Genomic DNA, 21,880 nt, shown 5'->3' on the forward strand with positions numbered 1-21,880 from the left:
TGGACATGAAAACTGAGGGGGCTCCGGCCAGGCCAAAAGGCATAACTAAGTATTCATATTGGCCGAGCGATGTGTTGAAGGCTGTTTTCCATTCATCCCCCTCTCGAATACGAACGTGAAAGTAAGCATCTTTCAAATCTAATTTCGTAAAGATCTTACCTTGAGCCACGACGTTGAGTAGATCTCTTATGAGCGGAATAGGGTAGGCATTGCTGGAAGAGACCGCATTAAGACCTCGGAAGTCCGTGCATAATCTCAAGCCCCCATCTTTCTTTTTTACAAAAAGTACTGGCGCTGCATGGGGACTGTTAGCTGGCCGAATAAATCCTCTTTGAAGATTGAGGTCGATGAATTTGCGGAGCTCCTCTCTTTCGTTGGGACTCATAGGGTATAGGCGGCCTTTGGGCAGCGAGGCGCCAGGTAAAATTTCCACAGCACAGTCTGTCGTCCTGTGAGGAGGTAACGAGTTGGCTTCTTCTTCTGTGAAGGCTTGGGTGTACGCCCTGTATTGTTTGGGTATTAGGTTGATTTCTTCCTGGGAGAGGAGAGCCGGTTCGGTTGTGGTCGGATCTTTTCCCCAATTTTGATCCCACCGATGACTTTTGCATGACTCATGGGTAAATGTGATGCTTCCCTCTGCCCAGTTGATGTAGGGGTTATGATCGCATAACCACCGGCTCCCCAAAATTAAGGGGTACTTTGCTGTGGCACTAATAACGAAAGATCTTTTTTCCCAATGTTGTCCCATGCCTGTGATGATTGGTATGGTTTCGGTAGTCACTGGATTCATGTTAGTGCCATCCATTTGCTCGAAAATGACCGGTATGTCTAAGTCTTTGACAGGGAGTACTAGTCCGTGTACCAAGGCTGGTGCAATAATGTCTCTAGAGCAGCCCGAATCAATGAGGGCTTGTACCCGGATGTGCATCTTTCTGTCCGCATTCACTAAAGTCACTGGTATGAAGAGTATGGACCCATACGGTCGGTTCGGAACCGGAACTGACTGAGGTTTGATCTGCCGTTTGGGTCCTTTCACGACAGATCCATTTCGTTTCCCGAGGAGGGGCTTTCTGGATTCTCCCCTCCCGCCATCGCCGTTGGATCATATTCCATAACTTCTTCCAGTTCTAGCCCCCTCTCAGGGGGATTTCTTCTCGGCGCTCCCCTACCTCTTGCCGTTCTGGGGGCTGGGGTAGGGCGCGGTGGCGCCGGGTAGGCAGCGGGGGCTGGGCGTCTGAGTTGGAGCAGAGGTCTTTGCACAGGCCGATAAGGACATTGCGCTGCAAAATGACCACCTTGTCCACACTGCAAACACAATCCTTGTTGCCATCTAGCATCTCTCGCTCCACGGATAGCGTAGCCAGCCCCCCGGCTCCCTCGAGCAGGAGTGGAGGAGCGTCTCTGGCCCGGAGGTTGTTGGTGTTGCTCCACCAAACGAACTTCCATCAGACGGTTTTCTACTTCACAGGTCAATTGTATCCACCCCAACAGCGTAGGAGGATTATCTTGCATTAAAGCTCTGTCCAGCAATCTAGGGTTTAAACCCTGTTTAAACATGATAATCTTTGTGGATTCCTCACACCTTGGGCATTTGGCAGCGAGTTGTCGGAATTTTGCGGCATAGTCTCTAGCCGACATGCTGCCTTGCCTGATAGCCTGCAATTCTGTTCGGGCTCTGGTTTCTTCTAGGGGATCCTCATATTGAGCTCGGATTGCGTCTACCAGCCCTTGGAGGGTATTTAACTCAGGGGCCCCCACGTTATACAGTCCTACATACCAGTCAGCTGCTTTGCCTTGAAGACGTGATCCCAGATGTTCGATTTGACTAGCTTCACTTCCGAAAAGATGCCCCCAACGATTAAAAAATTGTACTACTTGTACTAGGAAAAATCCCAATTTGGAAGGGTCCCCATCGAACGTAGCATCCAACTTGACCCAACCCATTGGAAGGTCTTGTCGAGGGGCTGGCGCCGGCATTGGATAGACATCGAGTGGTTCGAGGGGTTGTCGCGGGGCCGGGGCCGGCATTGGATAGACGTCTAGCGGGCCGAGGGGTCGCGGAGCTGGCGGCATCTGTGGTCTCTGTGGTAGAGGTTGTTGCGGGTGCGGTCGCGGCTGGCGCAGTGGAGGTACTCCCGGGCGCGGCTGGGGAAAAAGTCCTCTCGGTATAGGTTGCGTTGGTCGCGTTGGTGCTGGGTCCGCTGCCCCTCTCGGCCGCGGCTGATGAGGGGCCGGTCGTAATGGTTGGGGATGGAGTGGTAGCGGACGAAGCGGAGGCGTATCACCTCGCGGCCCCGGGGTTGGTCCCGCTTGCGTTGTAGGTGGAGGGGCTACCGGCTGATCAGCTTGCGTCGTGGTTGGAGGGAGGATTGGACCCCCCGGTTGTATCGGTTCCCCTCCGCCGTTGGTGGGACGGGGCTCCCCCGGTTGCGGTCCGTCACCCCCTCCACTGGTTCCGTCGTCAACTGGTCCGGCCGGCTGGTCAGGCTGGGAATCATCTGGGCATGAATCATCTGGAACGGGCCCTTCTCCGGGGACCTCTTCCTCATCCCCCGTCTCTGGTGGCTGTTGCGGCCAGGGTTGCGGCCGAGGCAGGAGCGTTTGGAGATTGGCCAGACTCTGGCTGATGTCTGGCCATCCAGCGGGCCGTTCACGACCGCCGTCCCCCGCGACTAGCACCGACAGCAAGTGGACGGCACTGGCTAAACTTTCTTCCATATTTATGAGTCTGTTTTCCAAGAGCTGTACTCTCCCCATGGTTTCCTCACCCTCAGCAGCTTCGGCCGTCTGCGAGGTTTGCCCAGTTTCAGTCCGCGGCCCCGTGGTGAGCGTTTGCTGCCAAGGCAAGGGTGCCTCGTCTCCTCGCTCCTCTTGGGACCTCGCGGCTAAAACTCCTTTTGTCAGGCCGGTGATTGCCGATATACCTGAGTCAATGGCTAACGTTCTGCTCTGCAGTTGCACCCACTGGTGCTCACTTACGTCTTGTTGCCCCGACCACGGGGTGACTTCCGCATAATCCCAACTCAAGGTGCCACGGCGGGACGCATCCCACTCCGATTGTTCGGTCGTTCTATTCCAGTAAATCCAAGATTGATCACCGGCTTGTTCAGGGATGGATTCCAGGCTACGCCGACTATCCAGCTGTAAGTGCGTGAACATCGTACTGGCCCTCCTATCCCTGGTTTCCCTTGGTCGCGCACCCACTGTGTCGGGGTAGGCAGCGATAGCAGTGGGAGAGCCGTGGCCCGAGGCTGCGTATCCGCCCTGCTTGGAGCAAGGGTATAGATCGTTGTAACCGAGGAGTTATCCTCCCTCGGTGCAGGTACTTGAGTGTCCGAGCCTTGAGAGCCGGGAGAGGCATACGGGTCAAACAAAGGATCCCTGACAGGGACAGCTTTGGAGTCCGTCTGATCCAGCTTAGGCATTGGAAAATGAGATTGGTAACAAAATGTCAGACTTGTGGCTAGATAACGTTCTTACTCCAGACTACCTTCTGCAATCAGACAACAGTCCATTGTTTCCAAAAGGCTTTTACTGAAGAATTAGTTCATTATAGTCCACTAGCCTGAACACAAGGTCCAGGATGGTACATGTGCATTGTTACCAATGACAGGCAAAGCATGAGGTACAGAGTAACAGATCACAGCAGGCCCAACCTCCCCCCACAGTTCTCAAAACAACCCCTTTGAAGTTAGAAGAGCGAGAAGCTCCCAAGGCCGGTTCTTGGTGGAACGTCGGTAGCCAAAACAATCCTTTTCTGTAAGATAGCTGCCTGGGAACCTTGGCACCTGGAAGAGAGCACTTACACACTGAAAAGATTAAAATGGAGTCGGTTAAGCATAGGCATACAAGAAATCAGTCTGAACCTGACATGGTATACATACCAGAGATGAAGAGCATCCAAAGGTCACCGTGTTCCCATGTTGCCAGGCAACTGGGTGCATGTCCGGAGCGTTCGGAGCCTCTTTGCAAGCAATAACTTGCACATTATGATTGAATTGGGACCCCCTCGTTCTCCTTCCCACCCCATGCACATATGTAACTCTGTAGATAATTTAAGACATCCATTACAGCAGGGCTTTTTTTCAGCTGGAACGCGGTGGAACGGAGTTCTGGAACCTCTTGAAAATGGTCACATGGCTGGTGGCCCCGCCCCCTGATCTCCAGACAGAGGGGAGTTGAGATTGCCCTCTGCGAGGGCAATCTCAACTCCCCTCTGTCTGGAGATCAGGGGGCGGGGCCACCAGCCATGTGACCGTTTTCTCCGAGGGCAACCCACTGAGTTCCACCACCTCTTTTCCCAGAAAAAAAGCCCTGCATTACGGTAATATTAAGGACACAAGATTTCACAGGCTAAAGAAAAGCTGAACAGAGTATCTTTGTAGTAAATGCACTGTTACAGTCCTAAAAGCTCTTAATCGTAACGGGCCCTGCTAGCAGAAGAAAGAAGTGCATATTTCCTGCAACAAATGTTGTCTGGGCGCTGGGAAAAGGTCTGGTTGCCGAAAAGCCTCTTTGAGGACAGATGTCTGGATTATCACAAGACATGAGCAACAACTGCACATTTCTTGCCGTCTAAACTGACCATCTGGAAAAGCCCTTAGCAAGTGTGATTTTACTGCCTAAGGGGAGTCCCTCTGCTGGGCAAAGGAAAACGTGTCAACAGGAAGAACTTTGGGGGGATCATCGGTTGTGGGTCAATGGCGCTACTGCGCATGGACACAGCCGGAGGCTCCTCTGATGTTTCTACCACACTACTGAAAAGGCAAACAGTGGAAGGAAAAACGTTCTCCAGCTGCAGGCAGAGTTGTCTCCTGTCATGCATGTGAATTTGCTGAATCATAGCCTTAACAGTGTAAATCCCATCTTTATCTAGATTTACAAGTAATTTCTGCAGGATGCAGAGTACAAAAAGGAGAATATCCGATTCTGGATAGAATAAGGGCCCGAACAGATGAGATATTGATCTGTGATTGGATCTCGCCTCTCTTTAAATTGATCTGTGATCGGATCTCCTAAAACCCACTGCAGGGGAAGCTTGATTTAGATCAGAATTAGAGGGCTGGGGGGGGGGTTAGCAGCCCCCTCCCAAGCTGTTTCCTCCTGACTCAAAAGCTGATTTCAATCCCTAGAAGAGCAAAATGGCCTTTGTTGTTGCTGTTTTAAAGGAAAACTTGCATGCTGGCTGTCTAGAGGATTCACAGGGAGGGTATTCAAAACTACAACGGAATGATCATGGGCCGATTCCATGCCGCCATGTTCTGGATCACGACGGGGAAAACGCGAAATATCGTGTTTTCTCGTGCGAGTTTGGCGTGACATCGAGCCAAACTCGTGCGAGAAAACGCGATATTTCGCGTTTTCCCTGTCGCGATCCGGAACATGGCGGCATGCAGCGCCTTCAGGTTAGTCGTCTGGAATCGGCCCTAATTGTACAGTACAGCAGTCCAACTGTTTTCAGGGGTGGTGGTGGCTCCATGCTACCCCATGCTGGCAGAGCACAAATATACAACCGCTCGTTGTCTTGGGTTGCGCCCTTTGGGAGATGGAGGCAACACCTTTCAGGGACTACATAAGCTTCCCCACTTCTTGAAAACCTGCTCAGAATGATTCCTTTGACCTCTAAGACCCCGCCCGCCTTGAAGGACCAGTGTCCCTTCCTGGTGAGACGCAGGCAGAAAAGCTGGGCGTGGAGAGCCAGGCTTGGAATGATCTTAAGGAAGCGGGTGATATGGGAAGAGAGAATAGAGGGGGCTGGTAAGAACAGTGCCTGGAGGGATGTATGTAGGGTTGCCAGGTCCAGGTTGGTAAATTCCTGGAGATTTGGAGGGTAGAGACTGGAGAAGGTGGGGTTTGGGGAGAGGAGGGGCCTCAGTGGGATATAATACCATAGAGTTCACCCGTCAGAGCAGCCATTTTCTCCAGGGGAACTGGTCTCTGTTGCCTGGAGATCAGTCGTAATTCTGGGAGATCTACCACCTGGAGGCTGGGAACCCTAGATCATGTGTGCGAAGGAGAGAAGAAAGAAAGAAATTCACCAATTGAATACAGGAAGGCTCATCTTTCATCAGACAGCTGGAATAACCTCCTGCCCCCGATTACTGCAGCACCCACGACGAGTCATTGTTTATTTGATTGCTGCAAATAAACCGCTCAAAAAATCAAACTCACCTTCCTTCCGCACATGATTGCATTCATGCTCTGTGTGCCATTTAACACCAGCAGCATTTTGAGTGGTTTCATAAGGGCACAGCAGCTGCCTTCTCCGTGGTGGCCAGCCTGATGCCCGTCTGTGTCCTCCTGGCCTGATTATGAATCACTCCAGACCAGCCACATTTTGAGTCTCTGGGGTTCCGGCACAGTCAGCTGCATTGATTGCTCTGTGGCATTCCTCATGTTGCCCCATGCTCAGAACTTACAGAACTGAACTACAACTCCCAGGTGGCCGTGTGAGGAGGCACAAGGCATTTGTGATCCAGTTGGGAATACTCGATTAACTCCCACAGACTCAGCTTTGGAAGTCAAGTGAACAAAATGGTCAAGGGTGTAGGGTGTAGATTTATTTATTTACCTTATTTATACCCCAGCATACATCTTTCTCCTCTCCTACAAGTTTATCATTACAATAACCCTGTGAGGTAGGCTAGGCTGAGAGTGTGTGACTGGCCCAAGGCCACCAGCAAACTTCCATGGCAGGGGGGGGGATTCATACCCAGGTCTCCCAAATCTTAGGCTGACCTGGTGGCTCAAAAGAGACACAGAGAGAAAAACCACAGCGCTCTCTCTCTCACACACACACACTCACAGACACACACACACCAGCAGCCTCGAGCACTTCTTTTAGAAGTCAATATTTATTTTCAGCAGGGCTGAAAATTCCGGGAAAAGAGGTGGTGGAACTCAGTGGGTTGCCAGCACAGGGGGCAGCTCCTGGAGGGAGGTGGTGCCCCAGTACCACATGTGCACACACAAAGTGTGTGCACACTTCCGGGACCCTGCAATGACGTCACTTTGGGTCAGCTGGAACAAGGGGGGAGTTTTTTAAAGTTTAAATCGCCCTCAGTGAAAATGGTCACATGGCCGGTGGCCCCGCCCCCTGATCTCCAGACAGAGAGGAGTTTAGATCGCCCTCCACCGCGTTCTGGTTGAAAAAAAGCCCTGATTTTCAGTCTGGTGTTTTGGGTAAATGATAGAATGGGAAGGGGTGAGTGACAGCCACAGGAAAGCAGTGAAAGAATCCACGTGCGCAAATCCCTTGCAATACCACCGACTACGATTTTGGGAGGTCTTGGGAATGTGATTCTCAAGTGTTTGAGGGCGCCGCTTGCACTTCGCCATCCAGTTGCCCACCAGGCGCAAGAGTTTGCGCCCATCCCTGTTCTCTGCCCCACTGGCTTCCCTCTCCCCCTCTTGGCCCAGCCACCAGTGATGAACGGCAGGCCAAGGGATGCACTCAGCACCGGAAGAATGTCAAGGGGGCAAGAGAACCAAGAAAGCCACAGAAGGAACACGGTCTGCTCTTGCAAATGACCCCTTTTTCAGGATCCCCTGAAGGTCTTTTGCCTTTCCAAGCAAGCAGCAATGCAGGGCAGGCAGTGTGGCTCCAGGAGACACAGGCAGGTGCAAGTCACAGCTGTCGCCTCTGCCCTCCACCATCCGGGTCCCAGGTAGGGTTGTCAACCCCAAGGTGCGGCCTGGAGCTCTCCCAAGATGCAAGTGAGCTCCAGGTGATTGAGGTCCCCTGGAAGAGTTTTCCAAGCTGGAGTTGCAGCGCTACTCCCAGTCGAGCCCCACTGGCACCTTGAACACCCCAAGGGGCTCAGCTTGTAGCTCCAGCCAGTGACATCAGAGGCCCGAGAGGGAACACTGGGCACAGACCGCACCCCTCACCTCCTCCACCGCCAGCTGAGCATCAGTGAATCTGAAATCAGCATTGGGACGGGGGCTTCTTGGGGTGCTACCAAGTGACCCCCTGGATTAAGAACTGGCCTAGCTAGGGATCACTCATGCAGCAGCAGCGCCACCAACGTTCACAGCAGTCCTTCCCATGGAACCCTTCCCCACACGGCCGCAACCACACGGGGCCGTCCCTGCAAAGCTAAAGCACCTGTGGGTCTACTCGAAAGGCTCATCTGAATGACTGGAATATGGCGGTGGCAGCAGTGACAAACCAGATTGCCCAAACAAAAGCAACAAGCGTAGTGCTGGGTTTCCAGAAATGGGTGTCCCTCCTTGATGCGATAACAGAAAGCCACTGCCCATCAAAGTTTGTACAAGAACTCAGCGCGGTAGCAGCATCCCTAGGAAAGAGGTTGCTGGAAATTGTTGCTTCTGGCCAAAATGGGTTCATTGTCCTGCAACACCCTCGCTAGAACTCTTTGCCCAGGTCGTCCAATCCTAGCTGACATCGTACACACCAACAGACTCTTGCGGCCGACGCCACATATATATGCCATGGTTCCGATAAAGGCCCTTTCACAAAGAAGCATCATTCTCCGGGGCGGGGCACAATTAGCAACATGCCCCCACTCTCCTTCCTTGTCAGCATTTATCCGCATCCTTTCTACTTCAGTGGACACGTCTCACATCAGCAGGTCTGGAGGTTTAATTGGTTTTTTTTTTTTTTGCAAAGGAGTGTCAAGTATTGTGGAAGCTCTTGGGAGGGAGAATAGACCATTGTTTCAGAATCCTTCGTGGCCTATGGGGATTTATGGATTGTTTTCGGCTTCCCTCCTCCTAAAAAAATGAGGGGGTGGGCAGTGGGGAGTGCAGGAGAAAAAGAAGCAGACGCGCAGACAACTTTCGCACAATGCTGAGAAGAACGGTTGAGATTTTGCACTCCCCCTGCCATGCAAATTCTGCAAGCAATCTTGAGCAGGGTGCAAATCAAACATTAAATGTAAAAGGAGGCCAGAGATTGGATGCAGAACTCTTTTGGGGAAGGCAAGAGACTGCAAGGGCAGGAGCTGGTGTGTCCTCTTAATACCAAATGGTAGGCCCGTTTAACCTGCAAATGTTTTGGGGATATGTACCAATCAATTATCACAGCTAGCATCCCCTTGAACGTCCGCTCCAGATGGTTCAGTGAGCAGCAAATCCTCAGCTTCAGGGGGTGGAAGCCTGTTCTACCACCGTCATTCTGAACTGCTGCAGGAGCCCACACATTATCCCAGCAGCAGCATTTAAAACAGAGGTGTGGAAGGCAGTCCTGTTTTCATTGCTGCTGCTGCTATTGTTTTAAAACTAGTATCCCTGTGGCCCTATGGTAATGTTTGAAATGTGCTATGCAAGAATGCGTACCTAGGTATGCCTGATCTGTGTTAAGTGATCCTGAGTAAGCAGGGCTTTTTTTCAGTTGGAACGCGGGGGAACGGCATTCCGGCACCTCTTGAAAATGGTCACATGGCCGGTGGCCCCGCCCCCTGATCTCCAGACAGAGGGGAGTTCAGATCGCCCTCCACGCCAGTGGCGTGGAGGGCAATCTAAACTCCCCTCTGTCTGGAGATCAGGGGGCGGGGCCACCGGCCATGTGACCATTTTCTCCGAGGGCAACCCACTGGAGTTCCACCACCTCTTTTTCCACAAAAAAAGCCCTGTGAGTCAGTAATCTTGTTTAGGAAGGAATCGATAAGAAAGCCTTACTGGGTAGATCAGACCAAAAGATTGGATTCGGACAAAGGCTCGTTTCACATGTTAGCATGGCGCAACATCGCGCAATACTCATGGAACGCTCATGTCTTTATGGCGCGATTTCTGTCATCATCATGCCACGAAAACGGGATCATGATGGGGTGCCGTCAGAAATCGCGCCATGAAGATCTCACTGTTTCGTGAGTGTTGTGCGATGTTGCACAACATTAACAATGTGTGAAAACGACCTACATTTCCCAAAGGCAGAATGGAACTTTCCTGCCCCCTCCCACTGTAGACAACTGATCTCTACAAGACGCCGTTCCTAGGGATGTGGGATCTGGAGGAATGATGGGAAGGGGAGGGGCACCTGTTTAGACTGGATCCAACCCACAGTACAGCACTTTTCAAGATCTGCATGAGGATCCGCCAGAAATTAGCCAGTGATCTATTCGTAGGCTACAGTCTACTTCAAATCCAGATTACTTTCCTCTGGCGAGTTCAAAAGAGGATACGCAGAGCTCGACTTCTGGGTCGCTTTCCGGACTGGTCTGGAGAAACAAAAGATTCTCACTCCACTTGATTACAGTGTGAAGTTTCAGGCACCACCACTGGGGAAGAAGGGGACAGAGACCTTCCTGCTGTTTTGGCAGATAACGGCAGCAGAATCTCTGAGGATCTCCTCATGGCCGCCATTGATTATTCAAAGGGTTGGATCTGGAGATTTGCTCATGCAACGATTACAGAGTTCCATGCAAAGACGGGGTTTTTTCTCCCGTTTCCCTTCCCACCCAGCAGCCATTTCTAACTTCAGGAAATGTGGTTGCTGAGGCTACAGGATCAGTGTGGAGTAAGAACCGTGCAGATGGGTGGGCTATGGTGAGAAAGGGGAAGAGGCCGAAATGGCTCCTTCTTCCCTCTCCCATCAACAGAGCTCTACTGACATAGGAAGGGGGAGGTGCTTCTACCCTCTTCGTCCTCTTCACTACAGAGGGTTGCAAGCTCTTGTTTGGGAAATTCCTGGAGATTCTCTGGTGCCTTGGGGAAAGGAGGAAGCTCATGTGATGCTGCTCTAGCAGTTTTATTTGTCATCGCCTGTATGGTATACCATAGAGTGTGCCCTCTGAAGTTGCCTTTTCCTCCAGGGAACTGGTCTTGGTAGTCTGGAAATAAAATACAGAGGTTGGCAGCCAACAGCAGACTGACCTATATGGCTATTATTCCACATGGGTCAGCACAGATTTGTCTCCAACAGATCCTGCCAGACCAACCTCATCTCCTTCTATGATAGAGTGACAGGCTTACTGGATCGTGGGAAAGCTGTCAGTATAATTTATCTGGATTTCAGTAAAGTGTTTGACAAGGTTCCTCATGATGTTCTGATGGGTAAGCTGGTGGACTGTGGCGTGGACTCTGGGATGGTTAGATAGGGAACTGACAGGATAACCACACCCAAAGAGTAGTTGTCAATGGCATCATGTCTGATTGGAGGGAAGTGTCCAGTGGAGTGCCACAGGTCCCAGTGCTTTTCAATATTTTTATAAATGACCTGGACAAAGGTGTGAAGGGATTTCTCATTATATTGCAGATGGCACCAAACTGGGAGGAGTAGCAAGCAAACACCTTTAAAGGTAGGGATAGAATTCAGCAAGATCTGAACACACTGGGAAAGTGGGCAGATTTGAATAAGATGCAATTGAACATGGATAAGTGCCTGGTTCTCCGCTTGTGTAACAAAAATGAAAATCAAGCATACTGGATGAGGGATACACTTCTGGGTAGCAATGTGTGTGAATGAGATCTTGGGACATGGGTGGATGGGAAGCTAAATATGAGCAGTCAGCGTGATGCAGCAGCAGAAAAGTCTAACACAATCTTGGGGTGTATCAACAAAGGTATAACATTCAAATCACAGGATATTATTGTCCCACTATATACCATGTTGGCCAGGCCCTGCCAAAAGTATTATGTACAGCTCAGGAGGCCTCACTTCAAAAAGGATGTGGACAAATTGGAACAGGTGCAGAGGAATACAATCAGGATGAACAGGGGCCTGGAGACCAAGCCCTATGAGGAGAGACTGAGGGAGCTGGGAATTTCAGTATGGAAAAAGAGGAGGCTGAGGGGAGACAAGATTGCTCTCTTTAAGTATTTAAAAGGCTGTCACTTAAGGGAGGGAAGGGAGCTGTTCCTGTTGACAACAGAGAATAGGACTCAAAACAATGGGTTTAAACTACAGGAGGGAAGGTACCCGCTGGATATTAGGAAAACCTTCTTTATGTTAAGAGTAGTTCAGCCTAGGGTTGTGGTGGGTTCCCCTTCATTGGCAGTCTTCAAGGAGCAGCTAGACGAATACTTGTTGGCCGGGCTTTTTTTCTGGGAAAAGAGATGGTGGAACGGGGGAGTTTTTTAAAGTTTAAGTCAGCCTCAGTAAAAATGGTCACATGGCCGGTGGCCCTGCCCCCCTGATCTCCAGACAGAGGGGAGTTTAGATCGTCCTCCGCGCCATGGCGTGGAGGGCGATCTCAACTCCCCTCTGTCTGGAGATCAGGGGGCGGGGCCACCCGCCATGTGACCATTTTCAAGAGGTGCCGGAACGCTGTTCCACCACGTTCCAGCTGAAAAAAAGCCCTGGTCATTTGGCACCCCCCTGGACCGGTTCTCTGGCCAAGCCACCCAAGCACCTACTGGGGCTGCCTCAATTGGGAAAATGACAAGGCACTTCAGGAGCTCAAATCATTCCCAGCCCTCCGGTGGTGACTGACATCCCCTCCCTGGCACGGGCCCAGGCGAAGATGCGCCCCTTGTGCCGCACTGAGATGCGCCCCTTGTTATGACAAAACAGCATGAGTATGATAGGAAGGCTTTCTTTATCCCCTGCAGCTGGGATTCAGAGGTAGACGGCCTCTGAGCATGAAATTTCCATGGACGATTGAACATCGAAAAGTTTTGTCTCGTCCATCCCTTTTTCTCTCAAGAGATTGGCCCACAACGCAGCATGTGATTTCCATAAATTAATTGTCACTGCGGGTGAAGTACTTCTTGTTGTCACCCCAGAACCTATTTCCAGTCAACTTTGTTGGACATCTCTGTGTTCTACAGTTATGAGACAGGGAGAAAAATCTCCCATCTTATCACCTCATTAGTAAGTTTATAAACCTCTACAATATTTCTTTCCCCACCCCAAACACAAGACCCACCCAGGCCTGGTTTTCTCAGAAGGGAGGGACACCCGTTTGAATGGCTTCTGTTGATGGGAGGGGTCCTCCAACCCACGCTGGGAGATTCACCTCTCTGATGGAGGCCCAGCATGGAGCGTCCATGGCCAGCGTGGCAGACACAGGCTGCACCCTGTAGGCCCCGGTTCCAGGGGTCCACCCTTCCACAGCGCATAACAGATGCCCGGGTTTCAGACTCAGGCATTTGGAGGGCTCCTGATTTTTGAAATGTTAATGTAGTAACCTTTAAAGAAAGCTGGAAACAGACAATCGGTTTTAAAAGAGCTCAGGGTGAAATGGCAGGGGCATCATTTTGGGCTATAGCGACCAAAAAAGCATATTCAATTCTCTGAACATAAAAAACCTCAGTGGACCTCAGAGGTACACTTGAAGCAATTTATGAAGGCTCAGGGCATTGCAAGTTGGAGCTTCGGGGCACCTGAATCAATTGTAGGGTTGCCAACTCCAGGTCAGGGAATTTTGTGATATTTGGAGCCAAAAAGAGCCATCAAAGGAAGTCCCCACCACCAGCACTGTAAGTATTGTCATGCACTGCGGTTGCCAACTCCAGACTGGAAAATTCTTGGAGATTTGGGGGTGGAGTCTCAGGAAGGCAGGGTTGGGGAGGGTTGTTGTGACCTCAGATGAGGTATAATGCCTTACAGTCCACCCTCCAAAGCAGCCATTTCCTGCCGGGAAACTGAGTTCTGCAGTCTGAAGATCAGTTCCAGGGAGTCTCCAGGTCCCATCTGGATGTCGACAACCGTGCCCTTCCCAGACCTTCCCTGTTTCCGCTCTTTTACAGTCACACCCACCTCTTGAAGAGGGAATCTTTCCTTCTCGCCAGCTAAACCAGTGTAAATCCCACCCCCGCTTGCATACCCACAAATCCTTCATGCTTCACAGTGCTAGAAGCTGTGGCTGATTTATGAGGGACCAGATTCTCCCTGCAGAAACCACAGCATAATTAGCGAACATAAAATGCTGCACTCCCTGCTGAGTCTCCGTCCCCAAAGGGCAGATTTCCAGCCCCTAGAAGGCTTTTGTGTTTTTCAGGAGGCTCTCCGTCCCCTGCAGGATTGGAACATAGTTAATATTTTAGGAGTGATCTGGCTATATGGGTTGCGGGGGGGTGGGGGGGCCCAAAACACCAACCCTTCCTGTTCCCACAGCCTCTGAGCCTGCCTTTGCTCCCTGCTCGGCTTTCCTTTCCGTGTCATTTTCCTAAGGAGGCCCAAACCAGCAATTCTGAGGCAGGGTCAGTTCCAGGAGACACAAAACCCGAGAAAGCACAGATGTTCCAGTTTGAAATGTTTCAGCGGAACTGCATGGAAGGGAGACAAGGAGATGGCGGCGGTGGGGAGGGGGGAGCTCCATAGCAACTGCCCGAGGCTCCCCACATGCCAAGCGCCCACTCTCCGCCCTGTCAAGCGGCAGCGGAATCCACCCAGGAGCACAGTGATAGGTCACGTCAGGGACGCCTGCAATGTGCCGGGCACCTTTCCAGATCCATCTTCACCTCCTGGGTGGAGGGAAGCTGTTAGCCAAGTACAAAGTGTGTGCCGCTCACCACCCACTCATCCCCCACTCCTTTGGGAAACCAGGAGAATTCTAGGAGGAAGAGATGCCAACGCTGCTTCCCCTGAGCCTGCCTGGATCTCCTACAGCTCGCAGGCAGGCTGGAGCCCCAAGGAACACGGTGAGGGGGAGGCACTCCTGGCTTCCTGTCCAGCCAAGCAGGACGGGCAAGAGCAAAGCAGGCATTCCATAGGGTGGGGGGGGATGATGCGTGAGAAATGGCTTGCTTTTATAGAGAAGGGGAAATCTGAGCAAGGCACTCAAGTACACAGAGGGGTGTGCGTGCGTGCATGCATGCATGCTTGCGCTGCACAAGTTTGCATGAAAGACCAAGAGTGTGACCCATGCAGCCTAGCAGATGTGGGCACAAGCTGAGCGTTTCTAAATGTCGCAGAGGAAATTGGCCCGGCATGCTGTCACACAGAGGCAAATTTGTTATCAGCGTGTGACAGCAGTGTGCTTGTCCCAGAGCCCAGAGACACACTGACCGTCACAAGAACCGCCTCTCAGAAAGCAAATACATATGCGCAAGTGTTTGCGCTGCAGCTCCCAACTGTTGCATGAAGGTGCACGTGTAGGTAGACAGAGGGCCTTCCAATCGCTGTTCTCTTCTTTGGTCTATTTTCCTTGGATGTGAACAGTATAGTTTTTTTCCCCCAGTGTAGTCTCTTTGGACCCTCAGTGTTTATTATCCAATTCATTTATACCCCACCTATGCCCCTACACCCCAGTGACTCCCACACTGATTCTCATACGTACAGTTCTGTATGCCAGTTTGCATCCATGGCACATTAGCGTACTTGGCTTTTTCGGATGTGTGCGTGTCAAGACAGGATACGGCCTCACGTACATGCATTTGCCAGCATTAGTCAACTGTTCCCATCTTTGAAATTCAGCATCTCTGGGTGGACGCTGAAACAAACCTACATTTCCAGGTTCCTTGGAAATGGACAACTTGGCAGGCATTTCCAGGGAGCTTGGTGAACTCTGACACCTGGCTACACGTCCTGCGAGGCGACAGGAGCTTTGTGGTGACCTTTGCCCCTCCCAGCTACCCGTGAAACTGGAGCTGACCGGTGCGACCTCAGAATGGGTTGTTCCTCTCCTTTGATTGTTTGCAGCAGCCCAGGAATCATGTTGCAAGCAGTTTCATGTTCCTGAAACCCAAATCATCTCAGTTTGTACTGTGGTGGGCCACGCTCCAGAACCACAGCACCAGTTCTGGTGTCTTTCAATAGACTGATCCAAGGAGTTTTGAATGATAGCCAAAATCTTCAAGATGTTGAATATGAACCCCATAAGCCACCATTTCAATGCACACTGGCAGGCAAAATTAAAATGGTTGCCACAGCCCGTCAATGGAGACCCCCCACCCCCCACCCCATGGAACAATGTGCTGTTTACTTGGGCCATTTTAAAACGGGCGGGTGCATTGTGCATTGTTGTGCATTGCAATGCCCATCTCCATGCAGGGCACTAATTCTTGCACACGAGTAGAGCTGGATCAAGGCCCACTCTTGTATTCATTCATTCTTCTTTGCAGATGGAATAGTTTTATACTGTGACAATGTCGTGGTGCAAGAGCCCTTGAATTTTTTTAAAAATTGCATTGCTACTTAAAAATCAATATTGCTGTATCTCACATACCTAACAAAAGTGTTCTATCATGTCATTTTAAAAACCCTGTTAAACTGATTGTGTGTCATACCAATCTTGCTAGAAAGTAAGTACCACAATTTCCAAAATGCCAGCCATTCACTTACAGTCGTTTCAATGGGATGTTCTCTCCCTTTCTAAGACGGGATATTTACTCATAACTCGTCTTTTCCAAGAATGAACCCGTTGGCATCATCTTGCTGCTTCTTGCACCAGAGCTGTTCTTGGGACCACCAATTTCAGGTTTGCAGCTGTCTTTGGGCCCTAGCAGATATGGTGGCAGTGGCCATGTTTATTGCGCATTTCCTATTATAGAATTAGCTCTAGCGTAGTTAAGTGGTTTGGCTGTGAATCAGCACTCTACTGGTCCGAATCCCACTCCTCCCATGAGCTCAGCAGGTGGCCTTGGGTCACCCACTCCTCTCAGCCTCAGCTCCCCAGCTGCATCGTGGGGATAATAATAACACTAACTTGTTCACTGCTCTGGGTGAGGCACTAATCTGCCTAGAAGAGTGGGATATAAGCACAATTATTATTAGTATTAATGTTATTTCTGGGGTAAGAATTCCTGGAGATTCAGGAGTGGAGCATTAAGTTTCGGGAAGGGAAGGGCCTCAGTGGGGTATAATGCCACACTTCAGAGCTGCCATTTTCTCCAGGGGAACTGATCTCTGTCATCTGGGGATCAATTATAATTCCAGGAGATTTCTAGGCCTCACCTGGAGGTTGGCAGCCTTAATTAGATGCCTCCTTTTGTGAATGAAGGCGCTCTGAAAAATAGGGTTACCAATCTTCAGGTGGTGGCTGGAGACAGACATCAGTTCCGCTGGAGAAAATGGCTGCTTTGGAAGGTGGACTCTATGGCATTGTTCCCCACTGAGTTGGGTGCCTCCCCAAACGCTGCCCTCTCCAGGCTACAACCCCAAATCACTAGGTATCTCCCAGTCTGGAGCTGGCAACCCTAATTAAGTGTCCTACAGTGGCTGCAGGGTCCCCCACCACACTTGACAAACAATATCCCTCCCCAGGGGGGCCTCAGATCCATCTCACACCTAGCATGGGGGTGGGAGCTGCCTGTGGCTGGCGTCTCACTGCAGCCTCTCTTGATTTTCATCCAGACCAGCCACCTGCTTGCTGACGTCACCCTTACGGACTCCCCACCCAAATGCGAACGCAGATTTAGACTCCACGTTTTTGAAATCTGGCAGGTGAGAGATTAACCCCTTCTTCATTGCAGGAGCTCACAAAACTAGAGGCTGCGGCTGCACGCGGGGCAGACTGAGTGGAGCGACAGCGCCACCTGCTGGTTTGTGCCATGCCAAGGTTTTCTCTCGATACCTGCTGCAAAGAGCTGAGAGGCTCTCTACAGAGACATCTGACACGTGAAGAACACACGTCGGGAAATGCAATGGTACCTGGGAAGGGTAGTTTAAAAGGACAGAGCCAGGGGCAGAGCAAAGGCTTTGCTACACACTGCAGCTGTGTGAAGGGGCTGAGAAATGCCAAAAGGGAAACTTCAGCCCATTATAACCTCTCCAGATCCAAGCCCGGATTTGGAAGGCAGCTCCAGCCCATTTCCATTCCTCGCTGCCCTCTGGTTGCCATCCCACACAGTTTTAGACTGGAGGGGTGAAATTGACAGAGGCTTCCAGAGGCGAATATGAAATTAACAAACTCTCTGAAAAGCTCTCTCTGCTGGCTCTGTCTTTTTAAACTACCCTTCCCGGCTAACATTGCGTCTCTGTACACTTGACAAACACTAAGACATCTTGTGTAGAGAGACTCTGACACAAAACCCTGTTGTGCCACAGATAGGCACCAGTTCAAGGCTTCGCTCTGTTGACTCCAAACCTTTTTCTTCCACTTCCCATTCCCCCCAGTCCCGCCTCTCTGCAAGGAGTAGCCATTACATACAGGAGCCTTCTGGCAACTTAAAAACGAACACAGTTTTACTCCAGCATAAGCTTGGTGCGGAGTTGGAACCCACATCTTCAGAGGCTTTTCTTACATCTGAAAGGTGAGTGCCAGGTTGTCATGTCCAAACCCCATCCATGCCAATGCTAATGCTGACCTGTTGTTCTGCATCAATGTTTCATGCTATAACTTGATGTCATGTTGCCAATGTCATAACGGTTTCTTTCACAGGCTTACTGCAGGTGCTTTATCTAATGGACTGTAGAAACATTCAGTGCTTCTGACCTTGCATACTGCTCACTCCCATGTACTGCTATGTCTCGACTTTGATCTCTTGCTTTCTCAGTGTCTCGACCTGATAGTAATAATATGCGAAATGTTCTCAGGACAAGTTCGCGCCAAAAGTCCTGTTTACTGTTGGGAGAAGGAAGGACCAAATGTGTAGGTTGAGAGAAAGGATTTCCCCACATGTTACTATTCCTGTCAATCTTGCTCTTACTGCTTAGATGCTTACCTTGCTTCTGAGTAACCCTATGGACATATCTATGGAAATGATTTGATTTCTGAATAAAGCCATTTAACCAAGAGACTGGATTTCTTGTTGCAATGGTACAGGGATCCATAGCCTAATACAGGTCCCCCTACCACTAGGAGGAAAAGGGGACCTAGCAACCCATATCCTCTCCCCAAACCCCACCCTCTCCAAGCTCCACCCCCCTAAGTCTCCAGGAATTTCCCAGCCTGGAGCTGGCATCCCTCTGTCTCATCACTGTTACAACATTTCACTTCTGCAGTTCTCTTTGGTTAAAGCCATACTTTTATAAACTGATTGAAAAATCTGCATGCAGTTTAGGATTTCTATGAACACTCTTTAAAAGACCATAGCAAATGGGGAAAGGGGAATCTCCCTAATCTCCAGCTACACTACCCAATGGCTCAACTTGTAGCAATAACTGGTTCGTTCCTGAAAAAATAATATGGCTTCTGAATTGTTCTAGAAGAGATCTTCCATTGTACCGGGAAGCTTCTAAGATATATCTAAGTAATCAAGTACTAATCTTTTATTCTGAAAGAAATTTTAGTTTTATCCTAAACTCAGTTGTAACCTTTAATGTCAGGGTTGTTTGTTGTTTGTTTTTACTGTTGGCAGGTACAACTATTTTAGGTGATGTTTCATTCTGGAAAGACTAATTTGGAGGATTTCTTTGGAAATGAGCACTTTTTATTACGCCGTTTTTTCAAGCTACATTCCATAAAGCCAGGGCTTTTTTTCAGCGGGAACGCGGGGGAACGGAGTTCCGGAACCTCTTAAAAAAGGTCACGTGGCTGGTGGCCCCGCCCCCTGATCTCCAGACAGAGGGGAGTTGAGATTGACCTCAGCGCGGAGGGCAATCTCAACTCCCCTCTGTCTGGAGATCAGGGGGCGGGGCCACCAGCCACGTGACCATTTTCTCCGAGGGCAACCCACTGAGTTCCACCACCTCTTTTCCCAGAAAAAAAGCCCTGCATAAAGCACTCCAATAAAGGGGGGGGCATGCATTTTGCTGAGCAAACATTTAGCTGGGACACCACCCTCTCCTTTGCCCTCCTTCTTGCCCAAATCATTCACCTATCTCATAGTTCCTACAATGTGATTCAAAATGCCTCTTACGCTCTCTCTTGTTTTTTAACCAAAACTAAGAACATTTTGTATGTGAGCAAAAACATGATACCTGTAAGTTATCACTTCTCGGCCTTTTGGCTAAGATCAAGTGTAGTATCGCCTTTTTTACCTGTAAGTTGCAGTCTTTAATCCAAAACTTTTCCAGGTTACAAAGATACTAGTATTCCCAAAGAAAATAAAAACCAGACTCCTGACTTTAAAAAACCATTGTTTAAATAACAACCAACGTTGTATGTGTCCCATGTGCATCATGTTCTTTGAAATGCATTTTTATTAATGGTGTCTCTCTTCATTCTCTGAAGAACATTTTTACATCTGGATGATTGCTAGGACATGACTAAGCTTTGCTCCCCTTTAAGGTGGCGATTCTTTAGTAAGGCATGGTTCTGAAATAGTTGAAAGGACTGGCCTGCTTTAAAGCTGAAATGTAACATCTGAAAAGAAGAAAAAACAGTGAAGTACCCTCAGATACGTCATTTTTGGACTCTGATAAGTAGCCATATCATGGCTGGAAGTATTAATAGAATGTTATTCACTGAAGAATGTGCCAGGCAGATGTATACTTGGCCTTACTAAATTAATATTGTTCAAAATATCCTGTGAATATTATTCTCAATAGCTTTGGGATTTACAAATGTCTTCTGTGAGCTTCTTGCTGCATTTGCATCTTTTCAACAACAGTCAGTCGTTCTTGCTGCTTTCAACCTAGCCAAAAAGTTTTCTTCCTTATGGAAGATGTTATTTGCCAGAAAACAAGCCTTCTACACTAAAAGCGTAGGTGCAAGAATTCCCTTTCCCCCAATGGCATTATGTTGCTTTGAACTAAAGAAAGAAAATTAAATGCAAATAAGTGTGGCTAGACAGATGAATAGGCAGGAGGCCATAAAGTGGAAGGTCCTCCAACCCACGCTGGGAGATTCGTCTCTCTGATGGAGGCCCAGCATGGAGCGTCTCTGGCCAGCGTGGCAGACACAGGCTGCACGCTGTAGGCCCCGGTTCCAGGAGTCCACCCTTCCACAGTGCATTATAGATGCCCGGGTTTCAGACTCAGGCATTTGGAGGGCTCCTGATTTTTGAAATGTTAATGTAGTAACCTTTGAAGAAAGCTGGAAACAGACAATCGGTTTTAAAAGAGCTCAGGGTGAAATGGCAGGGGCATCATTTTGGGCTATAGCGACCAAAAAAGCATATTCAATTCTCTGAACATAAAAAACCTCAGCGGACCTCAGAGGTACACTTGAAGCAATTTATGAAGGCTCAGGGCATTGCAAGTTGGAGCTTCGGGGCACCTGAGTCAATTGTAGGGTTGCCAACTCCAGGTCAGGAAATTCTGTGAGATTTGGGATGGTTGGGTTTGGGGAGTGGAGGTACGTCAGCAGGTTATAGTGCCATACAGTCTGCCCTCCAAAGAGCCAGTTTCTCCTGGGGAGAAGGGGGCATGTGTACCTATACATTTTCAACAGCAGGCACAGGGCTTTTTTTCAGCTGGAACGCGGGGGAACGGAGTTCCGGAACCTCTTGAAAATGGTCACATGGCCGGTGGCCCCGCCCCTGATCTCCAGACAGAGGGGAGTTGAGATTGCCCTCCGCGCCATGCGGCGCGGAGGGCAATCTCAACTCCCCTCTGTCTGGAGATCAGGGGGCGGGGCCACCGGCCATGTGACCATTTTCTCCCATGGCAACCCACTGAGTTCCACCACCTCTTTTCCCAGAAAGAAAGCCCTGAGCAGGCATAAGACAACAGTTTGGAGAAAAAGATTACAGATGAGCACATGCACACCTACCCATTCTCCTTGGAAAAGCAATCCCCGAGACACTCTTTGGATGAGGAACCAAAACTGTTTAAAATAAATAGAAGAAACTGTAATGTTTAGTGAAACCACAGGATGCAGCTGGGCAAGACGTTGGAGGTCTGTGAATGGCTAGCCTAATTAATTGTATTTAAAATCAGGCCCAGAATGGTGGATGTGGAACAGGGCTAGCAGAGCCGGGACAACCGCATTTCTGGAATAGAAACTCCCCTCTCCTGTGCTATTAGCCCAGTGAAGGAAAATCCACAATGCAACCATTCCTGAGGAGAAATGTTTCTATGGCCTGAATTGGAATATCACGTCACTTAAAAGAGCTGAGTCTTGCCATGCCGGCTGGGACGTTGATCAACAGTCTCCCGCATTCCGTTCTAGGATTTCCAACCTCCAGGTAGAGCCTGGAGATCTCACAG

At 49.9% G+C, this 21,880-nt stretch overlaps 1 pseudogene; it reads left to right on the forward strand.

Annotated features, from left to right (window-relative positions):
• The first annotated feature begins 19,717 nt into the window (after positions 1 to 19,717).
• Positions 19,718 to 19,800, forward strand: LOC129334132 (U2 spliceosomal RNA; annotated as a pseudogene).
• Positions 19,801 to 21,880: the final 2,080 nt, after the last annotated feature.

This window comes from Eublepharis macularius, chromosome 7 (genome assembly GCF_028583425.1).
Source record: "Eublepharis macularius isolate TG4126 chromosome 7, MPM_Emac_v1.0, whole genome shotgun sequence".
Classification (NCBI taxonomy): Eukaryota; Metazoa; Chordata; class Lepidosauria; order Squamata; family Eublepharidae; genus Eublepharis; species Eublepharis macularius.